General features: G+C 37.5%; 1 pseudogene; it reads left to right on the forward strand.

Annotated features, from left to right (window-relative positions):
• The first annotated feature begins 12,209 nt into the window (after positions 1 to 12,209).
• Positions 12,210 to 12,341, forward strand: LOC119864044 (annotated as a pseudogene).
• Positions 12,342 to 13,841: the final 1,500 nt, after the last annotated feature.

A 13,841-nucleotide genomic window follows, 5' to 3' on the forward strand; every position in this document is an offset into this window, starting at 1 on the left:
AAAGGGCTGGATTTCACTGAAGTATCAGGAATTTAATGACTGGAATGTTCCATTTGAACAGGTAAAATTATGAGTTATAAACAATTTAAGCAAAGAGTACTCTTTATACAAGTCTTAAGTTTATTCAGTGACTGCCTGGACAAAAAATAGTTATTCACTCATGCCTCGAACAGTTCCTAAAGAAATCATTTTGCAGATGCTTAGGGAACCTGTGTGAGGAGTCATTTGGGCTTACTGCTAAAAAAACAGAGCTATGAAATTAGACAAACCTGGATTCTAATTCCAATCAGGCCACTTGTGCACTGTACAATTTTCGATAGATTATCCAAATTAAACTTCCTCAAGCCTCAAGTTTTCCATACATACACAGCAATGAGAATACCCACTTCATAGCATTGCTGTTGAGGAGATTAAATGAGCGAGCACGTGTAAATAACACAGCTTCTCATAGAATTCCTTCAATAAATGGTAGGGACTATGACTAGCATAATCATTATTTAAACTGATGTCATTCACATATGCCTTGTTTACACTTGCTCCAAAAATTTGTTTAAAATTAAAGGCGTTTCTTGAAATATTAAAAAAAACTGAACTTTGCTACATTTACTAAATGTAAAATGCATATTTTAACCCAATCTCATTTGGATAATGAAAATTTATAAGTTTATTCATTTTTTTAAATCTCGTATTGTTATGGAAAAAATACTGCACCAGGGAAGCAGAGAGCTCAGGAAACCAGAACTTAGTGAGAGGTATAGGGAATTAGCAAGAGAATAGTAGCACCTTAAAATAGTTCAAGCCATGGTGATGCTGAGGGTACATTCATTTGGAGGCAATTATGTTTCTTCTCATTTTGTTTTACTTTTTCATGCTGCCATCCCTGGAAGTATAAAGAGCTAATAAGGCCTTTTAAATGGCTGGTGCTGGTAAGTAGTCAAATATTTAGAGGCCAAGGGTCTTTAATCACCTAAGTGCTTTTCAATGAATACTGATGTGACAAAGGTTCATATTTAATTGATTCCAAAGTGACTTTATGCTAAGTAATGGTTCGCTAAAGAATTTGAAATCGTAGCTACTCCCAATTAAAAAGTATACATCTTCTTCCATGTCAGAGTTGTTACCAGACATGTCAGAGCAAGTCACTGGGTCACTGAGACTCAGCAGACAGATAGTAAATATAAGCATGTCTTGTGCACTTGCTGTGAGAAGAAAATGAAGGAGGAGGAACTTCCAATTATTTTAAACTTGTCTTATGAATATAAGTGAATTTCCCTTGAAGGTCTCTAAAGACACAGCTAGTAGAACTGATAAAAATATAATATTTTGAGAATTGAATACAAAAACACAAGAGTAATCTAAGTTTGCCAATTACCAGTACTGGAAATAAATGTTTTGTTGCAGCAAAACGAATCCCAACAAGGCTTGTGTAGATTTCTAATTTTGCTAGAGGGCACATCTATATTTCAGATACTCATAAGTATTTCTTCTAGTATTAGAACTTTTTTATTATTGCGAGACATAATGTAAATCTAAGAAGCTCGGTGAGCATTAATGTATAAAATTACCATCCTCTCACATCGACTTATCACTGCAATCATTATTCTAACTAGAAGCATGCTAGAACAGTTTGAAAGCCAAAAGAGAGTAATCAGTGATTTAAATCACTGGTCTTATTACCTATTAACAGAAACCACCAACAGAAGTTGATTTTTAGGAGAATCAGAACAGCTGGAAAGGAAGATAAGGGGAAAGAAACTTGTGTTGAAATCCTATTTTCACTGAGCCCTTCTGTGAAGTTTAATGAGAAAGATGCTGTACTCTGTAAAGACATTTTAATCCAACTTTCATAAAGATGGAAGAGAACATTTATAATGCCATGTCTTTAACAAATACTCTGCTTATGATAAATATAAAGTTCAGCCAGTGTTGCCAAGAAAGCATCCACACAGGTGATGCATTACTATTGTATTAAGCAAAGTTAAGAGATTTTAATTGTCTTGGGTAATAATGGAGCCGAATTATCTTGAATCACATACCTGTTGCATATTTCCCAGCTACTTACTGCTTCAGTAATTCCAGCTTTCTCCCCTCATCTCCCCAGCAAACATGTAAACCAACACAGACATAAGAATATAAATACAGGGATCCCTGGGTGGCGCAGCGGTTTGGCGCCTGCCTTTGGCCCAGGGCGCGATCCTGGAGACCCGGGATGGAATCCCACATCGGGCTCCCGGTGCATGGGGCCTGCTTCTCCCTCTGCCTGTGTCTCTGCCTCTCTCTCTCTCTGTCTCTCTCTCTCTCTGTGACTATCATAAATAAATAAAAAGAAAAAAAGATAAAACATTAAAAAAAAAAGAATATAAATGCATACATCAGAAGTACACTACTATAACTAAAAGGTTTGGTTTTGCTGTTTACAAATGAGTATAGTAGTTTTTGAAATGCATTTCTGTAAAAAAGACGATCATTCAAATCACCCAACTGACAATCATAAAGTGATGACTAACTATATCAAAAAAGGGGTCATGTTGTTTAGTCTCCTTAAATTTTCTGCTTATTAAGAAAAAAAGTAAGTGATGGCATTTTAAAAATCGATATTTTTGTTAAGAAAAATCTTTTTATTTCATTCTATTTAATATAGGAGTTTCATAGACTTAAGTCATACTTGACAATATTTTTGGCACTGCAGAGGCTCTCTAACCCTGAAGAGCCTCATATCTGTGGAGAAAAAAAAATTAATGCAATAATTGAAGCACAATAGAAACTATAATATTCATGCACCAAAATGATTGCAAATATCTCACAATTAGAAACAAGAAAAGTTGCCATTACGGGCACTAAGGAGGGCACTTGATAGGATGAGCACTGGGTGTTATACGATATGTTGGCAAATTGAATTTTAATAATAAATTTTTAAAAAGAAGAAGAAGAAGAAAGAAAGGTTACCACTGAGTAAAATTGAGTACTTAAAAGTCTGTGAAGAGAAAGTTGGGTTCAAACAGCTGCTTGAAGATTTAGGATTAGGAAGTCAGCAAGAAAGGATGACATACCTCTTTCTCTCAGAACTACTAAGTTTCTAGAATATTTTCTGTTTTCCCAGAAAACTTATATTCACAATATTAGTACAAACTAGAACCAATATACCCTCAACATTTGAAAAAGATATACTGGAAGACTTTTGATCCTCGATTCACAAATGCTGTGCTATCCTAAAAATTCCTCCATAAAATAAATTTGATTAAATACTTTAAGTTGCCTTTTCTGACTCTTAATAAGATCTGCTATATAAGAGAAGAAAACTCTGGAGCTGGGTGTAGGAAGAGGGGCTAGATTCTCTTCTTAGCTCAAAGAGAATGGGACCCGTTCACACAAAGACCTCCATGAGATAACAACTGGCCTTTGGGGATGTTTGAGAATTCAGGAGAATCTCTAAGTCCCAAGGGTTTACTCTATAACCTAAAGTGAAGACTTTCACTTTGAGCACACTTGAATTAGGTCTGGAGCTCCTAGACAAATGCTTTTGCTCCCTTCTGGGGGTTCTGAGGAAGACCAAGGCATCTGCATTTTTTATAATTTCCTATATGAGTCTAATGTCCAGCTACTGGAACCACCTACTAGAGTTACCTGGACAAAAGTGATTCAGTAAGTCATATTAAAAACCTGTGAGTAATTTACTCCAACGTCTCAGAATTTCCTCCTGTAAATATTTCTGAAACATGAAAAAATAAATTTTAATGTCTGCATTGAAATATTTATTTGATTATCAAAGTAAGAATTGTAAAATACCAAATGCTTACCAAAGAAGAGTGTGAATAAAATGCCAGAATCTTCAGAGTTATGATGTCTTTGTGAAAAACACTATTTCAGTCTTTAAGAATTATTTTGGGTATACTCTAATGCAGTGTTGTTGAAATTATACTTTAGAGAGATAATGCAAGCTTTATATTTCCATTGATTCATCACCTGTAATCATATAATGAACAAAATTTGCTCACAGAAGAGGCTTTCAAAACAATGAGATAACTTGGGGGAAATTGTACATTTATCTCTTAAGCTAACCTCTTTTAGAGAACCGAATTGTTGCTCCTTATATAATATTATAGAAGTTGACCTGTTAAATGCCCAACTCCTGCCAATCTTAATGACACTCATATTTCCTCTGTGTTTATCTACAAGAAAATCACTTTCTAAAAAACATGTTGCTGATTCTCTGAAAAATGAAAATCTCTTTCATTGGAAATATTAGTGCAAGAAATTTCTCAAAAGGCTACAAAATTGTACTCAAAAATAAAAGAAACATTTTCAGGACACCTGGATGGCTCTCACAACCATGAGTTCAAGCCCCACGATGGGCTCCACACTCAGGGTGAAGCCTATTTAAATTAAAAAAAAAAGAGAGATATATTTTCTTGGAAGGGAATATTGAGTATTTAAATTTGTCAATTCTTCAAATATTAATGGATGACATTAATAAAAATTCAAAAACATCTCAACTATGTTTTATTAAATTGACATATTAGTTCTCTATGGCTACTGTAATAAATTACCACAAACTTGATGGTTTAAATCAATACACATTGATTCTTACACAGTTGTAGAGGTAGAGATCCAAAATCAGTTTCACTGGGCTGAAATCAAGGTGTTGGTTAAGACCATGCCCCCTGAGAGGCTCTAGGGGATAATTGCTTTTGCCAGCATCTACAGCTGCATTCCTTGCATTCCTTGCTTTCTGGACCCTTGCTTCATCTTCAAAGCTAGCAACACAGCATTTTCAAATCTCTCTCTGCCCCACCATCACATGGCTTTCTTCTCTGTATTCAAATATCCCTCTGCCTCTCATTTAAATTCTCATGACTACAACTAGGGCCTGTCTACATAATCTAGGAAAATTTCCCCAACTCAAGGTCCTTAATTTAATTTCATCTGCAAGGACCTCCCCCTGCCACCCACCCATAAGATAACATTCACTGATCACAAGGATTAGGACCTGGATATCTTTGAGGGCTTTAATTAAGCTAACCAGAGTTGACAAGATAGCTCTTTATCTGAAAGTATAAAACAGTAAAAAGAGGTGAAAATTTTTTGAGAAAGGAAAGTAAGGAGGGGAAATTTGTCTTGCTAGATATTAAAGTATGATTTAAACCTGCAGTAATTACAGAAAAAAAGCACCAGTGTAGGCCTTTACCTGGCCATTTTGTATACATGAGAACAGAATATGTGGTAAAACATCATAAACCAATAAGGAGGAAATCAATTATCTGGAAAATGCAGAGTATTTTCTTTCTTCAAAAAAGAAAAATTGGGGATCCCTGGGTGGCTCAGCAGTTTAGCGCCTGCCTTTGGCCCAGAGCGTGATCCTGGAGTCCCGGGATCGAGTCCTACGTCAGGTTCCCTGCATGGAGCCTGCTTCTCCCTCTGCCTGTGTCTCTGCCTCTCTTTCTCCGTGTCTCTCATCAATAAATAAAAAAGTCTTTAAAGAAAAAAGAAAAATTAAAATATATCATGTGACACCATGCCTCAGGATATATTTTAGATGGCCTAAAGAGTTTAATTACAAGTGGAAAAAAGGTAAAATATGTCCAAGAAAAATGATAGGTATTTAACTGATTTAGTCATTTGTCAGTACCTGCTAAATTACACAGGAAGTGAGACCATAAAAAGTTTGGTCGACTTGAGTGTACAAAAATTCTAAAAGCACATCCAACAAAAATATAAACAAATTTAAGATTCGAGCAATAAATTGGAAAAATATTTCCAATAATGTTGTAAGCAACTGGTTAATATTCTTAATATAAAAGTTGCTTTACATATTAATAAGAAAAACATAAAACCAAAATGAGAAAGTGAACAAAAGCCCACTGCTAGAATACAAATATCTAATAACATAAAAATATGATTACTCCTGATTAATCAAATAAATGCAAGTTATAATAAAGAATGCAATTTTTTGCCTATAAAATTGCATTATTTATAAAGAACTCATTTTTCTTAAAAGTATGTAAAACAGGTGTTTGCAAACACTGTCACAAGAATATAAATTTTTATTTTATTCTATTTTATTTTACTTATTTATGATAGGCACACAGTGAGAGAGAGAGGCAGAGACACAGGCAGAGGGAGAAGCAGGCTCCATGCACCCGGAGCCCGACATGGGATTCGACCCCGGGTCTCCAGGATCGCGCCCTGGGCCAAAGGCAGGCGCCAAACCACTGCGCCACCCAGGGATCCCAAGAATATAAATTGTTATAATTTCTCCAGAAAGAAATTTGGCAATATATACCTGGTCTTTAAAAAGGTATAATCTCTTTGATCCTGTAATTCCACATTCCGATACTGTTCCCTAAAGACATAATCAAAGGTATAAATGGAGACAAATGTACATATTCATAGCAATGTTTCTTAAAATAGTTCTCAAATAGTGAAAGGAGGATAGGTAGTAAAACAGAAGTGGTTGAAGACGTGATCCATGTGACCAAATAATATACAAACATTAAAAATCATAAACATATTTTTAATGACCAGAAAAAATATCCACAGTAAAATGCTAGGTTATTAAAGCAAAATCCTAAATCAGATATACATATTTTCTTTGTCTTTTTTTTTAAGATTTTATTTATTTATTCATGAGAGACACAGAAAGAGAGGCAGAGACATAGGCAGAGAGAGAAGCAGGATCCCTGTGGGGAGCCTGATGCGGGACTCAGTTCCAGAACCCCAGGGATCACAATCTGAGCCAAACGCAGACAGTCAATTGCTGAGCCATCCAGATGCCCTTAATATACATATTTTCAAACACAAATGCACACTATATACACACTATATCTCAGAATACTGCCTGGGCAAATCTTATGTGGATTAATGAATTGTATTCAGTAAATAATAAAATTTTAATGATAAACTACAATATTGACTATGAAGAAATGGAGACTAGTAATCGAGGGTAACTAGGGATGAAGGGAGTCTCCTTAGATGCGGCAGGTACCAGAGACCTCTGTGAAGTCGTGACATTTAACCTGAGACCAGAAGGAGGGAAGGAAGGAAGGAAGGAAGGAAAGAAGGAAGGAAGGAGGGAGGGAGGGAGGGAGGGAGGAAGGAAGAAGGAGGAGGAAGGAAGGAAGGAAGGAAGGAAGGAAGGAAGGAATGGAGAGAGGGAGGGAGGGAGGGAGGGAAGGATCCAGCAAAGAGCCAATTGCACAATATTCTAGGCAGAAGGACCAGTGTCTGGAAAGGCTCTATGGAAGGGAAAGCGCTTAGTAGGTTCAAAGCTTTTAAAAGAGGCTAATGGGTTGGGAGGTGGGGGGTAAGAGAAAGAGGGGCTTGGCATGCAGTTGGTAGGGATAAAAGAGCTCAGATGGTACAGTCATGGAGGCCACAGTGGTACTTACACCTAACGTTAATATCTCCAGGTATTTATTTAATATGCCATTGTAAATATCTATATTCTTCAACTATAATCAAAATTGAGCAATACTTTCAATGTTAAAAAAAAAAGCCTCGCTTTATGTTTATGATTTCCCCTTTTGTAAGTGAGGAAACCAAGGCTTTGGCAGTACCAGTATGTAGCTAGCACATGGCAGAGTGGGATTTGGATGGGCGGGGCGGGGTGGGGGGCGCGTGGGGAACCACTGCAGTTCCAAGCCTGTGTGTTCGCAATTCTTTTATACTGCTTTTCTGGAACATTACTCATTAACACATAATTTAGAAATTGTGCTTTTGTGATAAAAAGAAGTAAGTACTAAACTTCCAGTTGTAAGATAAAATAAGCACTAGGGATGTGATGTACAACATGAGGACTATGGCTAGTACTGCCGTGTGACAGGACAGTTATTAAGAGATTAAATCCTAAATTCTCATCACGAGTTTTTTTTCCCTTTTTCTTTCACCTTTATTGTATCTATATGAGAAGATGAATGCTTGTTGAACCTATTATGGTACTCACTTCACAACATATGTAAATCAAACCACCATGCTATGCCTTCTACTTATATAATGATGTATGTTGGTTATTCCTCAATAAAACTGTAAAACTTCAAATGAGGGTGTGAGTACTGGTCTTTGCACAGCCATTTACTAATTGTGTAATCTTAAACTACATATCTCTGGGTCTGAACTTTTCTCATCTCTAAAGTAAGACTGATTGGGGCACCTGGGTGACTCAGTGGTTGAGCATCTGCCTTTGGCTTAGGTCATGAGCCTGGGGTCCTGGGATCGAGTCCTGCATCAGGCTCCCCATGGGAAGCCTGCTTCTCCCACTACTATGTTCTGCCTCTCTCTGTGTGCCTTCCATGAATAAATGAATTTAAAAAAAAATCTAAAATAGGACTGATTATCCAGTCCTTCCTACTTTATAAGCCTCTAATATCAGACAATATATGCAATTGTTCTTTGTAATCTGTATGTGTAGGACACTGTGATATATCTCTGAAGGAGACTAGATCTACTCAGCATACGGTCACTATATGAGGAAGCTCAGAGAAGAAACAATATGCATGAAATAATATAAAAATTCAAGAAATAAGTTCACAGTAATAATTCTAAAGACGTCCTTCAAATAACAGAGCTCCATTAAATCAATTGTAACATTTCTGTTATTACCACATTATATGACCGTAATGAACATAATAAATACCTGGCATTTACAGAGTTTCTTTCATCTAAATATTCCCATAGAGCTCAATCAACTTTATGTGCAAATTGATTATGAGCTATATATACAGGTGATACAAAGCAAGTAGCATAAATCACACTAACAACAATGCAGATCTCTCTTCTTTCCACCAACTCCTTTTATCCAAGCTTACTAATTGGTGTAAGAACAAGAGCCAAATATTTTTTAAAATAATGAAAATGGAATATAATTCTAAGAAGCCTCTTATCAATGGCATAGTCTAGAAAAAGGGCTTGGAAAATAGAGTGAATAATTTGATAATATAGTTATCATCATTTGCATTTTATGCTTAAGGCAGGGATATACTTTTAGAAGACAGGTCAGCTTTATAAATCATCTGTATATGAGAGAAAACACAGGAACTTTCTTCCAGGCTAGTTATAATAATGCCGGTCTATTCTATATATGTCTCCTTTCACTTTCCTCATCTACAAGAATCAGATGCCCCATTTTCTCATGCTTTCATGATTTTATTTTCTAAAGGGCAGTGTCTAGTTTTCACCTCTTAATCTCAATAAAATAGTACATAAACCCCAATAAGAACCAATAACTGCTTAATAATATTGGCAGTTACCAGGATGCCTGGGTGGCTCAGTAGTTGAGGAGTTTGAATTTTTGTACTTCCTCTTGATGGTAGGAGTCACTGAGACAACTCAAGGAGCTCTTAGCCCAGGGGAAGGGTCATAACATATTTCTAATGTTGACTTCATCTATGGAATGGTCCTTCCATATTTTTATTGTTATCCCACTCTCACCATAACCGAGCCCATCCTTCAGCCTCCAGACCTTTACCTTTTCTATTTCTTGGCCCTTACCTTGCTGCCATCCACTTCCTCAGCTCTCCTTACTAGCATTTTCCATGAGCTCTTGCTCATGAGTCCCAATAACTCAACCATAAGCACTTATTGAGTGCCCCACAGGAATAGTTGAAAATCGTTTTAGTTCTTTCCAAGTTCTTAAACTTTTACCCCATCAACAGTTCGAGAGAAATGTAAGGCTAGTGAATCTCTTAGCTCACTTCCATTCAGCCTCAAACATTTTCTAAATCATTCCTTTCTGCCTCTTCTCTCCATTTGTTCTGCCTCATTCCAAAGCCAATGACTTTTTCTTTACCCATGTTTGTGACTGAATCTCCTTCCTCACCCTAAGTAGCTTCCGGGTCTCTTAACTTCATTCTCCCCATCTGATGATTACATTTCCCCAACCCTTCAGATGGAGAAGCCCTAGTCTTCCTGGACTCTGAGTCAGAGCAGGCAGAGTGACCTAAGCAGTAGGTTTTTTTGGCTTCTGTGAGCTAGGTCCCCTTTCCAGGGTGCGGGGGAGTCATGCGTTCCTGTGGCCCAAGACTTACTCCAGTCAGTATTGCTGACTAGTAAAATAGTAAGCAACCTAGTTTCATAATGACATGATTTCTAATTTAATACTGATTTCGACCAGGATCAGAGTGAAGTGACAAGCCTGCAATACCTGGATAATCTCAGAATTCTAACTTGGAGTCATGTGCTTCTGCTAAACCCAAACGTCTCCCTCCTTTGTTCTCTTGCTTTACTCTCTCCAGGCTCCCTGCTGGAACCATATCAGGCCACACTTCCTGTCATTATCATGTCATCATAATATGGGGAGTGGTTGGTGCCCAGGCTCCCAAGCTCAGCCCCTCCTTAGTCCTGCCTTGAAGATAACCCTGTTGCTGGTTGGTTTCCCTCCAAGTGTGTGCACACCATATGTGACCCAAACTGCTGTGATCAAAACTACTTAAGAGCCTAATATCCTTTTCTGGCAGAGTTCTCTGATGCCCACCGATGTTAAATCAGCCTATCTGTTTTCCACCGTTCTCATCTTTGGGTCTGTTTTTTGCCACAGGTCTTCTTTCATTTGCTTATATCAACTTATTTCTACAGCATGATTATTATTAATTTTCTATGTAGTTTATTTTCTGTGCTGATTCTTTCATTCCTTCTCCTTTACCTAAAAACACATTCAAAACATTATTCCAAGAACCAGCCTCTTTTCTCTTTCCTATTTCTCCTCAAGCTCCTAACCCATTTCTCCTCTTTTATTAACTCTTCAACTTCATAAGATCTGAGTTCTACTCTATTTCTTCTAAGGAAATTATTTTTCTAGATCATTAGTATATGCCTGATTTGCAAATTCAAGCCTTCAAATTCTTTATCTACTTAATCTGTCTGCTATTCATAACTCTCTCTCTTGACCTCCTAGTTTTGTGATTGGGCTTAGTCACCCAGACTTTTCTTCAGCCAGACTCTCTATAGGTATCTGTAAGGGTTCTAGGTTCTCTCTTTGCATCTTCCCTCTCCACATCTTAATTACCACTATAATAATGATTCCCAAATATGCTCCCTACTCCTGATTCAGACCATGCATCTTTAATCACCTGTGGGATATCATTTCATAGATAACTTATAGGCATTTGAAATATATTTGTACCACTAAATACAACATCTTCAGAAAGCCTGGGTGGCTCAGCAGTTGAGCATTTGCCTTCAGCTCAGGTTGTGATCCTGGAGTCCCGGGATCGAGTTCCGCATGGGGCTCCCTGCATGGACCCTGCTTCTGCCTCTGCCTATGTCTCTGCCTCTCTCTGTGTGTGTCTCTCATAAATAAACCAATAAAATCTTTTTAAAAACAAGCAACAACAACAGAATACAACATCTTCCTCCACTAGTTATTCTTCTGTACCCCACATTTCCTCTATCTGTTATATTCTGAATCTCAATAAATCACCATCCCCCAGTATGTTAAGCTCAAAACTTTGGAGACATCTTCAATAACTTTATTTTTGTATTAAAGTATTTTCTTTCTTCATCCCATCCCATTCCATGTCTCATTCAAATCCTGTCAATTGGTTCTTGAGATATCTCTCACCCTCAGTTCTTCAATCTGGTATCCTTGCCATTGTCCTGGATCCTGTCATCATTAGGTTTGTCAGAGCATTCCAATGGTTTCCTGAGTGCTCTATCCTCTTCTATCTTGTCACCAAAGTTAGCTCCAAACCCAAACTTGATCATGTCAGTCATTCCCCATCTGAAAACATTTAATGGCCCTCAATTGCATATAAAACAAAATCAAATATCCTGTACGAACTGGCCGTGGCAGACTTTCCATGATACCTCTTATATGCCACTCCCATTGTAACTGGTGCTGTGGTCACACATGTGATTCACCACATCACAAACATTTCCTACAGTTTCCTGACTCTGCCTTTCCCATCATGTCCCCGGAGCCCTCAATACTCTGACCTCATTTCCCCCTATTGAATTGCTGCACAGTCTTTAGGTAATGCTTCCTCTATCAGATCTGCTAGGGATTCCTTTCAGACAAAACTTATCTCTCCCTCCTCTATTATTGCCCTTTCTACTTCCACTCTAATTCTTAAAGTAGGTTGCAGTGTTTCTTCTCTTTGCCCTGCTCTCTCCACTAAATTGTGAGTCTCATTCAATTTCATTTCCCTCCTACTCCTCAGAGTAAGTAGATGCATAGTAAACTTTTCCTGACTTGTTGTAATAGAAGAAACTAGATTATGAGCTTTACGCAGTGGCAGTATCGTAGCCAACGAGGTTTATCTGAGGCGCGACTATTGCTAATAGAAACTAGATTATAACAAAAGGCAATCTTTCCTTAGAAATTATAAAATTCTAAGAAGAGTTCCAGTATTTGCCAAACTGGCCCGGGTAGGGAATTAAGGTCCTTTAAAGCTAAAAAGATATTCAGCAGTCCTGAATATAGCATAGCTCTTAGATATTAGAATTGCTTTCCATTGAAGAAAACTGTTTAGCTTCCTCTACTCCCTCTCCCATTCTTTCTATTCTTCTAAGTAAAAAATGAAATTGTACAAACTTTTCAAAAGTCAGATTAAAAAATGAAAGTCGATACACGTCCTACAGCTAAACTCACAGGGGTTGTCCTTCAGATAACATCCAGATTTCTTTTCTAGTTTATCATTTTTACATGCTCATTCAGCCAACACATATCTACTAAGGACACAATGGGATCGTAGCTTTATGCTCAATGTTTTGATGATTAAAAGAAAACAATTACAGACTCAGGTAAGAGTTTTTAAGAAAGCTTCCATGGAACTGGCCTTGGAAGGGGGATCTCCCATGGGAAGATACATGGTAAACAGAGAAAATGGAAAGAGCTGTCCAAGTGGGAAGAAAGAAAGAGAAATAATAAGCAAACACATGCAAACTATTGCAATGTGAGCACTTTTGAGGGATGCAGACAACACAGTAAGCAATCTAACTAGAAAAGATGGTCTATTTTAGAATCATAATTTTCAAATATATTAGTCGCTGATTCCTTCCAGTGGAATCAGACAAGGGAGCACAATATGTAAAATGAAATCACCTCAGTCAAAGGTTGGGGAATGAAAGATTGGAGGCCTGGCTGCTGAGTTGTCTCCCCATGATAGCTCCTTCCCTGCAGGCCCAGACTTCCTTCTCTGGAGCTCCTCTCCGTAAATTTAGAAAATCCTTAGCCACATGGAAAATAGAAAAGAAGAAATAATTAGGATGGGGGCCAAAGGGTAGAGTGCTATGTTACCTGACCCCAGCTCACACTCATCATTTATACTTCTTTCTCACACAGTACGTAGTTCACTGCACATACAGGTCCTTTATAATTTGTAAGCTAAAGAAATCATGTTTATGTCCACATGGCTAGTTCCATGTTTTGCACATATTTGGCACCCAAAATTATTTTAGAAATTTTGAAGTGAATGGACAAATAGAGAGCTGAATGAATGAATGCCAGCCTCTGCTAAAATAGAAAGTTTCTCTCCAAAGTCTTCCTCAATAGTTCTCCTTACTCCAGTTTATCCCCACCCATTTCCAGTGGGGAATTAAGCTTTGAATGTGAATGCACAGCCTCAGGCTAGCCAGCCTGAACAGAAGACCTTACTGTAACTCCACCTCTATCAGAGTTTAAAGATGCACATGCAAAGGCTTTATGGTAACTCCTGAAAAAAGAGAAGCATCCCAAAGCACACTTCTTTTTCATTGCCTTAATTAATAATTCACAAGCTTCCTCAAGGTGCAGAGACCACATGGGCTACTTTGCAGATCTCAGAAGAAATGGCAGGTCCTTTATTTAGAGTGAGAAATACTCTAAAGGCACAATGCGGACAGAGGTTTAGCCAATTCTCAGCACATGCAAA

Source organism: Canis lupus, chromosome 17 (genome assembly GCF_011100685.1).
Source record: "Canis lupus familiaris isolate Mischka breed German Shepherd chromosome 17, alternate assembly UU_Cfam_GSD_1.0, whole genome shotgun sequence".
Lineage (NCBI taxonomy): Eukaryota > Metazoa > Chordata > Mammalia > Carnivora > Canidae > Canis > Canis lupus.